The following is a 17,500-nucleotide window of genomic DNA, read 5'->3' on the forward strand; positions in this document are numbered from 1 at the left end:
ATGGCGTCTCCCAAACTACCAAAGAACATCTTCGCTTCTCCTGTTGTTGCGTCAGCCCTCGATCGAGTCAACCTCCCGGACCGTGGATCCGTGTTCATGGCAGGAGCCGTGGCAGGGGCTCTTGGCCATGATCTCTCGAGTTTGACCCTCTCCGAAAGCTCAGTCCGGCGATCTAGGCGGCAGGCACGACGTTGAGCGGACACTCAAGATCGAGAAGTCTTCACTCCCAAAAATCTGCTTCTCCTGCACTGGGACGCCAGGTTTCTACCAGACTACACTGGGGGACATGGGAAGGGTGGACCGTGTAGCTGTGCTCGTTACTGACCCAAGCGGTTTCGAGAAGTTGTTGGCTGTGCCGAAGACAGAAAGAGGAATGGGGGAGGCACAGGCAGAGGCATGCATGGCGGCTCTTGACCGTTGGTCACTCTGTCCTCATATTCAAGGCCTGGTCTTCGATACGATCGCCTCGACCACAGGTCTCAACAGGCCTGTACACTGTTCGAAGAAAGGCTTGGACAGGAACTCGTGTGGACAGCCTTCTGTCATCATGTTTTGGAGATTGTTCTCTCCAGTGTTTTCAAGGTAGTCTTCGGGCGGACGGGAGGACTGGAAACTGGACTCTTCAAGAGATTTTGGATGGAGTGGCCCAACCAAGAGGTACGTTGGTGCCCCTGGCGAGATGCCCAAGAACACACATTGGAAGAGCAGCGCATCGACATGGTTTCCTACATCAAGCAGGCTATGAAGGAGCAGCAAGTGTGAGCGGACTACGCCGAGTTCCTCGGCCTGAGCTTCCTCTTCTTGGGTGGAGGGGGTCACAAGCGAGCCAAGCTTCGGCCCCCAGGCCCCACGCATCATGTGCGGTGGTTGGGGAAGGGATTGTATGTCCTGAAGGTCTTCCTCTTCCGGAGCCAGTTCAATCTCACTGCCAAGGAATTGCGTGCCGTTGGATTACTCTCACTTTATGCCGCCTTGATCTATGTCGGGTTCTGGCAAGCCCTTCGCAATGACTTGGACTTCCTCCAAACCCTTCGACCGTATCCGGACAAAGAGATCGTGAATGCTGCAGCCGTCACCTTTGCACACCATCTCTGTATCTGGCGGAGCACCTGGTTGGATTGGCGTTCTTCGACGAAAAAGTGGACATTGCGACAAAGCACAAGATGGTGACCAATCACAAGCGGGAAAAGAAACCAGGGTCCCCTCCCCTCGCTTGCAAGATGTCCCGGAGATCGGAGTCAGAGTGGAGGAGTCCGTGACTAAGAGGACGCTGAAGATGTTTAGCATCATTGCTGAGCAGAGGAAGGGGAAGGAAAAATCTTCCTTCTTGAATGAAGTCCCCGAAACGTGCGAGACGAACACGACGCTCCTGGAAATGAAGAAGTCTGCGGGCTCTTTGAAGGTCATGAACGATGCAGCAGAAAGAGCTGTTTCCCTCGTTCAGACCTTCAACGTGTCGCTGACCAAGGACGAGGAGCAGAAACTACCTTCTTCGCCGCTTCCCTGCTCCGAAGAAGGAGAGACTAATGAAGAAGGGTGACTGCTGAATTTTTAAGGGACAGAACGAAGTCCTACCTAATTTCATCGTTCATGTAGGCACAAGAAGGCACAGACAGCATTATTATGAGCGAGCGAGCGCAGCAAGTGGAGCAACGTCTTACTGGCAGTTGGTGTGATAAATGAGCGACCCGACACGACCAGATGCCTTTGAGAGGCTACATTTTCCCTATATAAGTTAGACACCTAATTCCTTTTGAATCTGATAGTCTCATGAAATAAATTATGTTATTAACTGTTTGTTTTGCTGAAATTCCATGGGAACTCCCCAGAAAACCATCGTATTTGAGGGGAGTTTGGCCAAATTTTGATGTTCAACTTGAAAAGCGAATTACGTGAAATTTTCTGTTGTGACACTATGTTTTCTTTACTGAATTCGAAAGAGAAAAGATGGGAGAATACCATTAAGAATTTACATTAATATTCTTTTCAACTTTCATTGGGAGAAATCAACTGGAGAAAACACCCATTTTCGGTGATTTTTCAGTTGAATACATAGTCTAGTGGTCGGTGAAGGTCGATCAAAACCGACGATTTCTCATCCAAGAATTCATGAGAAACACGTTGCTTTAGTTAAATCGAGTGGTACCTCCTCTTCAATGCGCATATAATTGCTCGCTCGTTTCACGCTCAACAAAGCGCGAAACGAGCATGGGTTCGAGTCCTTGGTTAGTCGCAGTGTTGTTATTGTTCAATACCACTCGCTTGTGGTTACAATATATATATATATATATATATATATATATGTATATATATATATGTATATATATATATATATATATGTATATATATATATATGTATATATATATATATATGTATATATATATATGTATGTATATATATATATATATATATGTATATGTATGTATATATATTTGTATAAATATATATATGTATATGTGTGTGTGTATGTATGTACATATATAGATATATATATATATATATATATATATATATATATATATATATACATACATATATGGATTCTAAAAATCAAATTAATATAATGAAAAGAAAAAGAGAAAAACAATAAAGTATAACAGTAAAACAAGAAACCAAGTAGCTGTACTGTCGGTTCAGTACAACATAGGGAAGGTTTGTCTCTAATGGTGAAGAAAGACTACTGCTGCCAGCTCATTGCCATTGGATGAACTGGACAACACAGTGAATGGTTTCAAGTCTTTAATGTGTGATCTGTGTCTTCACATAGTTAATGTATCGTATTAAATGGGGGTTTACTCAATTGCCTATTTTCTCTAATAGATCTGCCCAAGTGCTCAAAAATGTTGATTTCTTTATCAATTTAGCAATATACACAGCATTACAGCTATGACAGTTATATTTGTAGAATACAGAGGAGTATTACTAGTTCTACGGAGGACTGTTACTAGGCTCTTACTAGTTCACTGGTTTCTATACATGAAGACAGGAATGCAGGAAGCGCAATCTTCGATGCCCTGAGGGCACCAATACTTCTTAGTTTGACAGAAAGTGTATTTTGGTCCCACTGTCCGTCTTCTAGACTGAGGCTAAGTACTTTTGTGATAATGAAACTTCTCAGGAGACTCGTATTTATGTAAGTTGTCATATGAGGGTTGCACATCTTAGGAATTATTATAGCGTGGGTAGACTTGGTAAGAAGGTACAAATCTTTGTGAGTATCACTACTGCCTATTCATTGTCCAATCTTCTGCAGAGATGTAAGTGCAAAAACAATGCATTCATTGTTAAGTCAGATGAGCACAAATTTTGCAAGTGCAGGGGCTATCTTCAATTAATTGAATCCTGACTTTAGTTCAAAAACAATCCTAACGCGATTAGTGGACCGTAAACTAGGAAATAGTACAGTAACGGTGGCTGTAATACTAGTAATAGTAGCACTAGTAGACGCTGTCGTGAAGACAGTACAGTGATAATAGAAATAAGACTATGATTAAAATTAGCGGAATTAGAGGGAGTCGAACTGTAGCTAATGTTTCTCAGCAGATAGGCCCATATTGTCCGTAGAATTTATGTACACCATGTATGTAAGTACACATTCTCTCTCTTTTTTTTTTTCTCTCTCTCTCTCTCTCTCTCTCTCTCTCTCTCTCTCTCTCTCTCTCTCTCTCTCTCTCTCTCTCTCTCTCTCTCTCTCTCTCTCTCTCTCTCTCTCTCTCTCTCTCTCTCTCTCTCTCTCTCTCTCTCTCTCTCTCTCTCTCTCTCTCTGTAGTTGACAGGGTGACTAGATATTATTCTGTTCTTTCCTTTTTGTGATTTCCCTGAGGACAAATACAGGAATGATGAAAGGAAACATGCAAATTTAAGAGGGTCGTATATGTCTGCTGCAACTTCAACTGACGACAAGTTGACCATTTTCTTGGAAGGTGGCCAGATCTTGACAACACTGCACCCTAGTAACTGTTATTGTCTGAGAGAGAGAGAGAGAGAGAGAGAGAGAGAGAGAGAGAGAGAGAGAGAGAGAGAGAGAGAGAGAGAGAGAGAGAGACTTAAAAAATAGACTAAGTATCAGAATGGAAAAATATGTAGGATTCCTGTATTTATGTAGTTTCTCTCTCTCTCTCTCTCTCTCTCTCTCTCTCTCTCTCTCTCTCTCTCTCTCTCTCTCTCTCTCTCTCTCTCCCTCTCACTCTCTCTCTCTCATTTTCTTTCTCTGTCTTATACCACGTAAAAGAGTTGGAAATTTTTAACTCGTTAAAATTTACATTAGCTATGGAAGGTCTCCAACCTTGTCTTAACCTAGTTTTTTTTCTAATATTACTACTCTTTTCCTTCTGTTAGTTCTTGTTTTGACACATCCTCTCCTTCTTACGTCACCGTAATTTTTTTACCTATTTACTTAATCAAAAATTATTTGTTGGTTCATATGACTAAAAGCCTATCGACACATGTCATGTCTTGTGTTCATCACCACTTAAGACTACCTTAATTCCGGGCATGGGCATGTTGGTATTAAAAAATACCCCTCTAGGCTCATATATACTGAGATATATACACCCCCAAAAATATATTTGCTGTTCTTCTCAGTACAAATACATCAAGGGAAATATAATAATCAGAATATATACAAAGTGGGAATATACAGAACAGACATAGGTGAGCGTAAATAGGTGAGTACATGCAACCGCGTTCCAGCATGTCATCATGAACTAGCTTTTAGGTATTGTAGTTTACTGTCTATTCTTAGTGGGTATACTCAGGGGCGGGTCTACTATGAAACTAATGAAGCTTAAGCTTCCGGGTCCCTAATCCCGGAGTGGGCCCCAGAAGCGACTTTAGTCCACATTGCTTAAAATTTTTGGGTCTCCTGTATGAGAAAGGGTTTCAAAAATATGTCTAAATATTTCCATATGTTGAAAAATGACCGAAAATTATATTTTTTTTTTTGACATATTTCAACGATTCAAAGCCTTTTCAAACATTTCTTGAAAAACTGTATTTTTTTTAGTTAAAATATGTATTGAGAAAGTACTTCACAGAAATCTAATAATTTAGTATTTTTAAGCATAAAATTCAATTGCAGCAGTAATTCTCATTAAAAAGTGAGAAAATCCATAACTTTTAGGTAAAAAATGAAGTTTGTCTGGAAAGTGTTCTAAATGCTCTAAAATCCCCGCAGCACTGTATACCCCTTGTGGTTTAGCGCTTCTTTTTTATTATAATACTAATCTAAATCTTCCAAATATACAGTAAAACAACATTTTAGCATATATTTCCGAGTTTTTCAATGATTCAAGAATTTTTAAACAATATGTAAAATATTCAAAACTATTACTGATTTTCATGGAATTTTCGTGAGATTTTTTTAAAATATGGAAAATATTTATAAATGCTGAAAAATGATCGAAAATGATATTATAATAATAATAATATTAATATGGTATAATTCAATACAAAATAATAGGTAAAATAAAAATTAAAAGAAATTAATAGGTTATTAAAGTATCATACAAGCTGGCTGTTGCTGGTTGTGAAAGTGACCCCCATAACAGTTCAGGCATCAGGACCCCAAAAATGTAGGTCGTCCACTGAATATACAAATGGAGTGGGGAGTAACTGCCGGTTATACAGGAGACTCTGCTTGCTCAGGGTGAGGGAGGGGGCACAGGGGGTAACAACCTCACATGTAGGGACAGCTCTGGACCTTCATATCCTCACGAGCCTCGAGTTAGTTTGCACCATTTCAGAATCTGTCCTATTTGCAGTATGGTACTGGCTATACCTAATGCATATATTATAAATATTTGTATGTAAGTTTGGTGGGGGTTATACAGGGTGAATCAAAAGCTTATATTTGATGATAACATTATTCATTATCTTCCTGACCGATCTAATCGTCTCTGTATCTTGCACAGAAATGTACAGCAGGCCTTAGGACATGTATATTAAGGAAACTTTAATCTCTTCAAACATACAAAGAACAACAGTGGATTAAGGAAAGATGTGAGATGCAGTTGTATTTAGGTAATGATCTTATAAATTAGCTGAGTAATGCATGAGATGGTGATGGGTATCTTGTGAGATCACCTGGCGGTCATGTCCTGAGGAGGGCTATAGCTTACAGGATTTTGATCTATGGTGTCGATGACAGCTTCCAGGTACATTCTAGGTCTAAACACATGTTTTATAGTAACGATTTGCGCCTCCTTCCATGTCATCAGAGGTCCCACAGAAACACATTTAGCACTAGTCTGCATAACACTGAAGAAAGAGCACAGGCACATGTCTATAATTTTTCCCAAGTTAGAGTACACCAGTGGTGAAAACTTGAAGTAGATCAGATGAGCTATTCTTAAGGAATACGCAATAACCTTGCGAGAAAAAAAAACTGACAATTAACCACGGAACGGGTAGGATTTGAACCCATGGTGAATCATAAAACTCTAGGAGAGTGTGTAAGCCGAGTGGTTTACGCACTAGCCTAGACTTTTACGAATCACTCGCCATGGGTTTAACCCCCACCTGTTGCGTGGCTTGCTTGCAGTCGTATTATTAAGTTTTCGTGAGAAAATAACTAATTATGTTAGGCACATGTGCAACTAATGCAATATTTTATTGTGGCAATGTTTCACTCTCCAGGAGCTTTGTCAAGCCATTACAAGCAATACCGGGACACAGAGGGGTATATGTAGGTAACGAGTAAGGTGCAAAGCATAATATAATCGATGTAGGCAGTAATAGTAATAGTAGTAATAGTTGTAGTACTTGTGGCAGTAACAGTGGTAGTAACGGTAGCAGTAGTAGCGGCTATGTGATGGTGGGGTTTATTAACTTGAGGAGACTTCTTGCTTTTACTTCGGAGATGATAAAGCTGCCTTTTATCTGTTTAATTGTGTTAGAAATGGCAATTTATGATGAATCGAGGCATTTACGTTTACGGAAATTGAGTTCTTTAATCACTAGGCGAGCGTCGTTAATATTATCATTGAGACGTGTTTCGAGGTTTCTTGCAGTTTCACCTACGTATATTCTGTCACAGCCTCCACAGGGGATAGTATAAGCCCATGCATTGATTGGTTCAATGTTCTTCAATTTCCTCCTAGTCAGATCTTTTATGGAAGTACTGGTTGCGATGACCACTTCCAGTGTTTGTGCAAGTAGCTGAGAGACGTTCAGTGCAGCCTGGCTATAGGAAAGGATTATAACTTTGTTAGGAGTGGTGCTAGTGCATGGAGAATTGATGATCTGAAGGGCTTTTTTCTTGCAGTCTTTGATGAAAAAGAAAGGGGAATTTAGATCAGTGAAACGTGTTTCAGTGAACACAATAACGCTTGAACAATGCATCAACCACCTGAGGAAATTCAACAACACCCATCTAGGTGATTAAATAATCCAATTTCCGTATACGTAAATGCCTTGAATCATCATTAATCGCCATTTCTAGCAAAATTAAACAGAATAAAGATAGCTTTATCATCTCCTTAGTAATAGCAACAATTCTCCTCAAAACAATAAACCCCACCATAACATAGCTGCTACCACTATTACCACAAGTGCAACAACTATTACTACTATTACTACCATAATTACTACTACTACTACTACTACCACCACCTACAATAATTATATTATGCTTTGCACCTCACTTTGTACCAATATATACCTCACTGTGCTTGGATAAACTGAAGAAAGGTGAAGCTACGGAAACTAGATGTTCCAACTGCGGCAAGAAGCACCATGCTTGGAACCTGCGCTGCCCGTAGAGGCTCCGCCGTGTCAAGGCAGCAGGGAAAACTCCGGTTGTCCAACTTCCCGCATTAAATAGAGCGCTCACCACTAAGCAGCAGTCTCGTCCAGAGAAAGATGCAGCACTGAAAATGGGTTGGGTAAATATTTTTGTTAGTGGATTGAATTTGAGGACCTGCCTAGTATTGGCCAACAGGCTTGTTGCATTGTTCCCTTTTTTTCATATGTTCTTAACCCGAAATCCGAGGCCACTTTCTCAGCCATAGCGACTAAGCCAAGGAAACATCAGCGACTGGGTCGCGCCCTTGCTCAGCTAACTTACAATACTTTTGCTCAAGCTCCCATCCGACAACGGCAACCAACGGGCCCCCATGCTGTGGGAAACGACTACAGCTAACAGTCACCAGTTAGGAACACTGTAGTCCAAGATAGCAGACCAGGACATCTCGTATTACCTCTGAGCTATCAAACGATGTCGACGATCAGGTGCTTCACCGATATCATATGCGACCTGAAAGACTCGGAGGAAAACAGAGAAACATTCAGAAGACGTTCGTGGACATATGCATAATGGACAAAACAGAGTCCATGTGTTTATTTTCAAATTTTCCCAATCACCCAACACAGTGAACAGAGACGTTGATGGGAAGCCTGATGGCCTCAGCCCCCTTAGAGATCCTCAGACGGGTCATCTTACGATTAAGACCCGTGTCACAACCCGTACAGGCAAACCAACATGAACATGAACCTCTGTATGTTAGAAGTGATCAAGGTTCTATGACAGAAACGTTTCCTAATAAATATGTTTGCTCACATGTCTTTCTAAAGCACGTTCTTATGGAAATATTCCTGTTGCGCTCTGATGAGTCAGGTATCACGAATACACTCTTTTACAGTCATCACAAAGTATACTTGAATATTCCTATACACTCAGCTACATCACATACAAAGTCTTTCTTTTTAACACAGAGACCTTCTCCCACCGAGGCAGGGTAACCCGAAAAAGAAGAAACATTTTCACCATCACTTACTCCATCACTGTCTTGCCAGAGGCGCGCCCAAACTAGGCAGGTCCTCCTCTAAACCATCCATTTCCACCCACCTACTTGTCTAACCTTTTCACAGAGTTGTGAAAAAAGACACTTATGTACATTGAGACATATTTATCACACACACACACTTATGTACAGTTCGAGGGCATTTATTTAAGGAAACGACTGAAAAGGCCACTGGTGGAGAAACGTTTCATTTAATAAATGTCCTTAACTGTAAATAAGTGTCTTCTTCCACATTTTGTCAGTATCACCATACCATTTCTCATTTATCCCAAAATTTTGCAAAAATTAGGTTAAGTACCTCAGGTACTAATCAAACCCAGCCCTTCTCACTCAAATATTTGTCTAATCTGTTTTTAAAGCTGCCCGAGTCTTAACCTGTCACAAACTGATCGTCTCACTAAGATACAACAGCCTCAAGCGCTTAACAAACACACAAGTTCGTGCTTTATTCCCCTCAAAAAATACGCCTCTAAGAGCCTGGCAGGACGCTCGAATCTTCAAAGGCTCCTCCTGCCTGCCTTGTCCTACCATCAGAACCTGTCAGTGCACTTCTGTACACACTGTAGTCTCTTCACGTGGTTGACACGGAAAGTGATGGTGTGGACACATTCTCCTCTCGCTAAAGACTGTGTCCACAGATTTCCGCAAGCGCAAACAAATCGCTAGTGAAGTCTAAGGACTTCTTTGTTTGTGTGGAGGGGGGAGTGGTAGCGGGGTAGGTGGAGAGGGTGGAAATATTTTAGGTGATCTGTGCTCGGGGGTTCTCCCTCTCTCTCTCTCTCTCTCTCTCTCTTTACACAGGGTTTGACAAGGTTAGGTTAACGATCCCTAGCTTTATTGACAAGCTACTTACAGGTTAAGGATTCCTAACTTTATTGATAAGCTAAGTGCTTTTACCTACACCAGCTCATTTGAAAGCATTATAATTGTTATGAAACATACAAGTATTTTTATTGTTATGAGACATACAAGTAGGGAACAGGATGAAGTTGGAGCCATCTGTGGGCCAGCATTTTTACTTGATCAACTGACTTTATCTCGTTCACATCATAATGCTGTACGAATGTGTTCCAGTCTCTAGTCATCCTGGTGATAAATGATCCCAGATGAAGTGATGTTCTGGAGAAGGGTACAGCCAGAGTGAAGTTACTGATTTCTGCCCGTCTTGTGGTATAGAAGCTTGCTTCTCGCTGTCCTCGAAGTGGATCCAAGTGTAAGACCACCCACATCCATCCTGTGTTGAAGGCTCTGCTGAAATGACAGATCTATCGAGGATGGGTCCAGGCGAGAGATGAGACGTCTTACTTTGTTCTCTACTCTGTCAAGCAGCCGCAAATGAGAGTGGGGGTAGGCAAACCAAGAAAGTGGAGCATACTCAAAATATGAGCGTACTTGTGTCTCAAACAGAATCTTGCAATCTCTACTGCCAAACAGATGCGAAATACGGCGAAGTGCTGTAAACTTCCTGGCTGCCTTGTTTGCAAGATTTACAACGTGGTTCTTCATGGTCAGTTTGGAGTCAAATTTCACCCCAAGGATATCAACTTCTTGCCCAGGTACCAACACCCTCCCATTCACACTTACTACTGCACCGGCATTACCATCATGGTGCCTAGAGACCGTCATCACTTGTTTTCTCAGGTGCAAATGTCACTTGTCATCTGTTTTCCAAAGCTGATATAGCTCTCTCTCTCTCTCTCTCTCTCTCTCTCTCTCTCTCTCTCTCTCTCTCTCTCTCTCTCTCTCTCTCTCTCTCTCTCTCTCTCTCTCTCTCTCTCTCTCTCTCTCTCTCTCTCTCTCTCTCTCTGATAAGTGTTTTGTGATTCTGTCTGATCTGATGGATGATCTGATTGCTGCTTGGTGAGTCTAATGGTATATTGGTGAGTTTAAAAGATGTTTGGCGAGATGGTTTTGTGGAGTCTTGGTGACTCTGCTGATTAGCTGGTGAGTCAGCTTGTTACGTGGTGAGTTATGTGGCTGCATGATAAGTCAGTTGGTTACATGGCAACTCAAGTGGCTGCTTTGATTCAGCTGATTACTTAGTAATCCGGTTGCTTGGTGAAATAGTTGGTTATTTGGTGAGACAGCCGGTTTGTCAATGTCCCGTTTTTAGTGTGATGTTTGTTATACTTTTTCATTTGACAACAGTAGATAATACTTTCTTCTTCACTGTATTCAAGTGTTCAGTGTGTGTGTGTGTGTGTGTGTGTACTCACCTATATGTGGTTGCAGGGGTCGATTCACAGCTCTTGACCCCGCCTTTTTGCTAGACGCTACTAGGTCTACTCTCTCTCTGCTCCAAGAGCTTTATCATCAATTCAGCTTTATCATACCTCTCCTTAAAGCTGTGTATGGTCCTGCCTCCGCTACTTCACTCTAAAGAAATACTTCCAAACATCCATATGGTTCATCTGAGTTTTCAGAATCCAGTTGTTCCTGTATGTTGTTCCTGTATCAGATCTCTGGAACATTCTAGCTCTGTCCATCTTGTCAATTTCTCTCAGAACTTTGTACGTTATTATAATGTCCTCCCTCTACCCCCTATCTTCTAATGTCATCAGGTTTAGTTCTCTTAACCTCTCCTCATAGGACATAACCCTTAGCTCCGGAACTAGTTTTGTTGCAAACGTATGATCCTTCTCTAATTTCTTAACATGCCAGACCAGGTTCCACACTGGTACTGTATACTCCAATATGTGCCTGACATACACGGTGAACAGTCTTGAATCATTCCTTACTCAAGTGTCGAAACGATATTCTTAGGTTTGCCAGGCGCCCATATGCTGCAGCAGTTATTTAGTTGATGTGCGCCTAGGGAGATGTGTTCGGTATTATGCTCACCCCAAGATCCTTTTTCTTGAGTGAGGTTTGCAGTCTTTGGCCACCTAGCCTGTTTGCGGTTTACTTTGACCTTCCTCAATTTTCATGACTTTGCACTTGGTAGGGTTAAACTCCAGGAACCAGTTGTTGGACCAGGCTTGCAGCCTGTCAAACAACTCATCCACTTGAATTCTCCGCATTAGCTCCACATCGCCTACAGACAGGGACACCTTTGAATCTATCCCTTTCGTCATGTTATTCACATATAACAGAAACAGCACCGGCCTTAGGACTGACCCTTGTCGAACCCCGCTAGTCACAGGCGCCCACTCTGACACCTCGTCACGTACCATCACTTGTTTCCTTCCTGGCAGATATTCTTTGATCCAGTGCAGTGTCTTTCTTGTTATTCGTGCCTGGTCCTCTAGCTTTTGCACTACTATCTTGCGCAGAACTGCATCGAAAGCCTTCTTACAGTCCATGTAAATGCAGTCTTGTAGATGAATGGTTCAAAGAACCGACACGTTGTTAAATTAGACACATGTGCAACTCTTGGGTATCAATAAAGATACCCAAGAGTTGTACATGTGTCTAATTTAAATGCAGTCTACCCACCCCTCTCTCCTGCCTTACTTCTGTCACCTTGTCGTGAAATTCCAGTAGGTTTGTGACACAGAATATCCCGTTCTTGAATCAGTGCTCGTTATCGTGTATAAGTTCATTCCTTTCAAGGTGCTCCACTAGTCTTCTGATAATTTTCTCCATGACTTTGCATACTATATATGTCAGTGACACTGGTCTGTAGTTTAATGGTATCTGCCTGTCTCCTTTGTTAAAGAGTGGGACTACATTTGCTGTCTTCCATACTTCAGGTAGGTTGCGCTGTTTCGATATTTATGTGTACTCACCTATTTGTGATTGCAGGGGTCGACTCATAGCTCCTGGCCCCGCCTCTTCGCTGGTCGCTACTAGGTCTACTCTCTGTCCCTGCTCCATGAGTTTATCGTATCTCATCTTAAAGCTATGTATAGATCCTGACTCCACTACATAACTCTCTAAATTGTTTCACTTCCTGACACCTCTGTGACTGAAGAAATACTTCCTAACCTCCTTGTGACTCATCTGAATCTTCATCTTCCAGTTGTGACCCCTTGTTGGTGTGTCCCATCTCTGAAACATCTTATCTCTATCCATATGTACTCTCTCTAATTTCATGACATGTACGACTAGGTATTGGTTCCATAGTGGTGTTTTTTACTTCAATACAGCCTGACATACACGGTATAGTGTTGTTAAAACCAGTTAGATTTACGGATGCGCGTTTTCCGTAGCAGTTATTAGTTTAATATGCTCCTCAGGCGATATTTTCAACACACTAGTCACCAGTAGGTCCTTCTTGAGAGAGGTTTGCAGCCTTTACCCCTGAGTCTGTACAATCTACGATTTCCATAACTTTGTACACAATGTGGTTAAAGTCATTTCTCAGACCAGACCTGAAGCCTGCCCAGGTCGATTTATAATCTTCCCTGGTTCTTACCTGTTTGAATTCTCCTCATAAGTTTTACATCATCTGCGAACAGGGATACCTTTGGCTCTATCCCTTCCTCATAGGGGAAGGGTGTTCTCGCGTTACTGCTTAGATTCGCAGTAATCAGAGAAGTATACCCTCATCGCCTCACATCATCTTTATCGAGGGAAGACGGGGAGAATTTAATACACTTTAACATATAGGATAAGAGAGATAAGATATAGTATTGGAACTCATGGTAAAGGATGGGGAAAGCAGGGAGTAATGCCAGTTTGATAGGTAGGTTTCAGGGGAATGTTGTTTAAACTCTCATAATTTTCAATAATGAGTCGTTCATAGGTGTGAAGCAGGAAATTCCTCAGGAATATTTTGAATGTTCGGAAATACTCGTGTATATCGTGCAATACACAAGTATATAATCAAATACTCAGTGATTGGAAGTAGGATCGATAAGTATGATTTACGGGAGATCAAGGAATAACAAAAACCTTCTTGGATTATCCGGGATTACTTGTTACCGATTAGAAATATTTAGGTATTCTCAAATACTTAGGTATATGTTAAACCATACTAACAGTTTCTATGCGAAGTAGAGGTGGTAGCTATGTGACAAGGAATATTCAGGACATTTTTCTATAGTAAAGGGGAGATAGCCAACATAAATTATGAACGGTTTGTAGATGAATGGTTCAGAGAACCGACATGTTGATTAAATAGACACATGTGTCTATTTAATCAACATGTCGGTTCTCTGAACCATTCATCTACAAACCTGTCAGACACTGCAACTTCTTGGGATCTTAATACTTAGGAATTCTTCGCTTGCCTAATTCTTGGGCACAACCTACTTCCACATTGAACAAATGTGACACCACCTATGACTGCTGCACCTCTCCTGCCATACGGTTTATAAGCTGCTTCTCCGCTCATCTGCCGTATTCTACTCAAGATTGATGGACTGAACACATCGACTCAAGGTTGAGGGACTGATTACCTCATTCTCCTCCTGTTCTTCAAGTTTCTCCTATGTATGGACTGATGAAGCCACTGTGTGGCGAAACGTTTCCTCAATAAAGATACCCAAGAGTTGCACATGTGTCTATTTAATCATAAATTATGAAACCATCCTGGAAACTACATTTCCAGAATGGTTTCATAATAGTTGGACACAATAATAATGGGACACAATAAAAATTGGACACAACTGTAGTTGGACACAATTATAGTTGGACACAAGCAACTAATGAGACATTTTATTGTGGCAGCTTTTTATTCTTCAGGAGCTTGAGAAAGCTCCTGGAGAGCGAAACGTGGTCACAATAAAATGTTACATAAGTTGCATCTGTGTCCATTTACCCAACATTTTGTCAGTAATTCTACCATTATTACAGAGAAGTAATATATGTTTCTTGCGCAACTCCAGAGTTCCGAACAAAACTAAATTATTTGTCAAACATCAATGAAATATTTATGATTTCATAATGTCACTAGACTAATTGACTTAACTGACGGTGGTTTTATGCGGTTTTATGCCATTTGTTAAATGTTCGGTTTATTCTGTAGCCCGCACTCTGTAAACCTTGAAGGGTAGTTGGAGCTGTGGCAACACCTTCGTTGAAAATGTTATTAAATACCGACTATGTACGGTTAGGGTGACTAGTGACGTGGTCCTCAGGCAAATAGAGAAAATTTTAGAAAAAATTTAATTTGAATGAGTTCTTGGTAATTGACCAATTTCACCGATTTGGCACGACATATATATATATATATATATATATATATATATATATATATATATATATATATATATATATATATATATATATATATATATATATATATATATATATATATATATATATATATATATATATATATATATATATATATATATACAATATATATATATATATATATATATATATATATATATATATATATATATATATATATATATATATATATATATATATATATATATATATATATATATATATATATATGTAGTGCCGAATATGTAAAACTGGTCAATTAGCAAGAACTCATTTAAAATTAAGTCCTCTCTGAAATTTTCTCTTATACATTTAAGGATATATTTTTTTCATTAATGTTAATGTAAAAATTTTTAATTTTGCACTAAAAGAATCTTAGAAAACTTACCTAACCTTATTATAACAAGAGCAATTTATTTTAGCCTAACCCAACTAAATATATTTTAGATTTGTTTACAATAATTTAATACTTAACAAACACAGTGAAATATATTTTTTTCGTTAGGTTCAGATTGATTTTGGCGAAATTATTGCATACACAAATTTTCGCTTGTCCTGTATGGCAAGATGAGCGTTGCTATTTAAGCCAAGATCGCAAGTTCTGCCTATTCGGCACGACATATATATATATATATATATATATATATATATATATATATATATATATATATATATATATATATATATATATATATATATATATATATATATATATATAGTAGGTAGTAGGTTGGTAGACAGCAACCACCCAGGGAAGTACTACCGTCCTGCCAGATGACTGTGAAACAAAAACCTGTAACTGTTTTGCATGATGGTAGGATTGCTGGTTTTCTTTTTCTGTCTCATAAACACGCTAGATAACAGGGATATCTTGCTACTCCTACTTACACTTTGGTCACACTTCACAGACACGCACATGCATATATATATATATATATACATCTAGGTTTTTCTCCTTATTCTAAATAGCTCTTGTTCTTTTTTATTTCTTCTATTGTCCATGGGGAAGTGGAAAAGAATCTTTCCTCCGTAAGCCATGCGTGTCGTATGAGGCGACTAAAATGCCGGGAGCAATGGGCTAGTAACCCCTTCTCCTGTATACATTTACTAAAAAAGAGAAGAAGAAAAACTTTATAAAACTGGGTTGTTTAAATGTGCGTGGATGTAGTGCGGATGACAAGAAACAGATGATTGCTGATGTTATGAATGAAAAGAAGTTGGATGTCCTGGCTCTAAGCGAAACAAAGCTGAAGGGGGTAGGAGAGTTTCAGTGGGGGGAAATAAATGGGATTAAATCTGGAGTATCTGAGAGAGTTAGAGCAAAGGAAGGGGTAGCAGTAATGTTAAATGATCAGTTATGGAAGGAGAAAAGAGAATATGAATGTGTAAATTCGAGAATTATGTGGATTAAAGTAAAGGTTGGATGCGAGAAGTGGGTCATAATAAGCGTGTATGCACCTGGAGAAGAGAGGAATGCAGAGGAGAGAGAGAGATTTTGGGAGATGTTAAGTGAATGTATAGGAGCCTTTGAACCAAGTGAGAGAGTAATTGTGGTAGGGGACCTGAATGCTAAAGTAGGAGAAACTTTTAGAGAGGGTGTGGTAGGTAAGTTTGGGGTGCCAGGTGTAAATGATAATGGGAGCCCTTTGATTGAACTTTGTATAGAAAGGGGTTTAGTTATAGGTAATACATATTTTAAGAAAAAGAGAATAAATAAGTATACACGATATGATGTAGGGCGAAATGACAGTAGTTTGTTGGATTATGTATTGGTAGATAAAAGACTGTTGAGTAGACTTCAGGATGTACATGTTTATCGAGGGGCCACAGATATATCAGATCACTTTCTAGTTGTAGCTACACTGAGAGTAAAAGGTAGATGGGATACAAGGAGAATAGAAGCATCAGGGAAGAGAGAGGTGAAGGTTTATAAACTAAAAGAGGAGGCAGTTAGGGTAAGATATAAACAGCTATTGGAGGATAGATGGGCTAATGAGAGCATAGGCAATGGGGTCGAAGAGGAATGGGGTAGGTTTAAAAATGTAGTGTTAGAGTGTTCAGCAGAAGTTTGTGGTTACAGGAAAGTGGGTGCGTGAGGGAAGAAGAGCGATTGGTGGAATGATGATGTAAAGAGAGTAGTAAGGGAGAAAAAGTTAGCATATGAGAAGTTTTTAAAAAGTAGAAGTGATGCAAGGAGGGAAGAGTATATGGAGAAAAAGAGAGAGGTTAAGAGAGTGGTGAAACAATGTAAAAAGAGAGCAAATGAGAGAGTGGGTGAGCTGTTATCAACAAATTTTGTTGAAAATAAGAAAAAGTTTTGGAGTGAGATTAACAAGTTAAGGAAGCCTAGAGAACAAATGGATTTGTCAGTTAAAAATAGGAGAGGAGAGTTATTAAATGGAGAGTTAGAGGTATTGGGAAGATGGAGGGAATATTTTGAGGAATTGTTAAATGTTGATGAAGATAGGGAAGCTGTGATTTCGTGTATAGGGCAAGGAGGAATAACATCTTGCTAGGTAAGACACATATGCAACAGTTAGGTATCTTTATTTTGAAACGTTTCGCCTACACAGTAGGC

Source organism: Cherax quadricarinatus, chromosome 71, assembly GCF_038502225.1.
Source record: "Cherax quadricarinatus isolate ZL_2023a chromosome 71, ASM3850222v1, whole genome shotgun sequence".
Classification (NCBI taxonomy): domain Eukaryota; kingdom Metazoa; phylum Arthropoda; class Malacostraca; order Decapoda; family Parastacidae; genus Cherax; species Cherax quadricarinatus.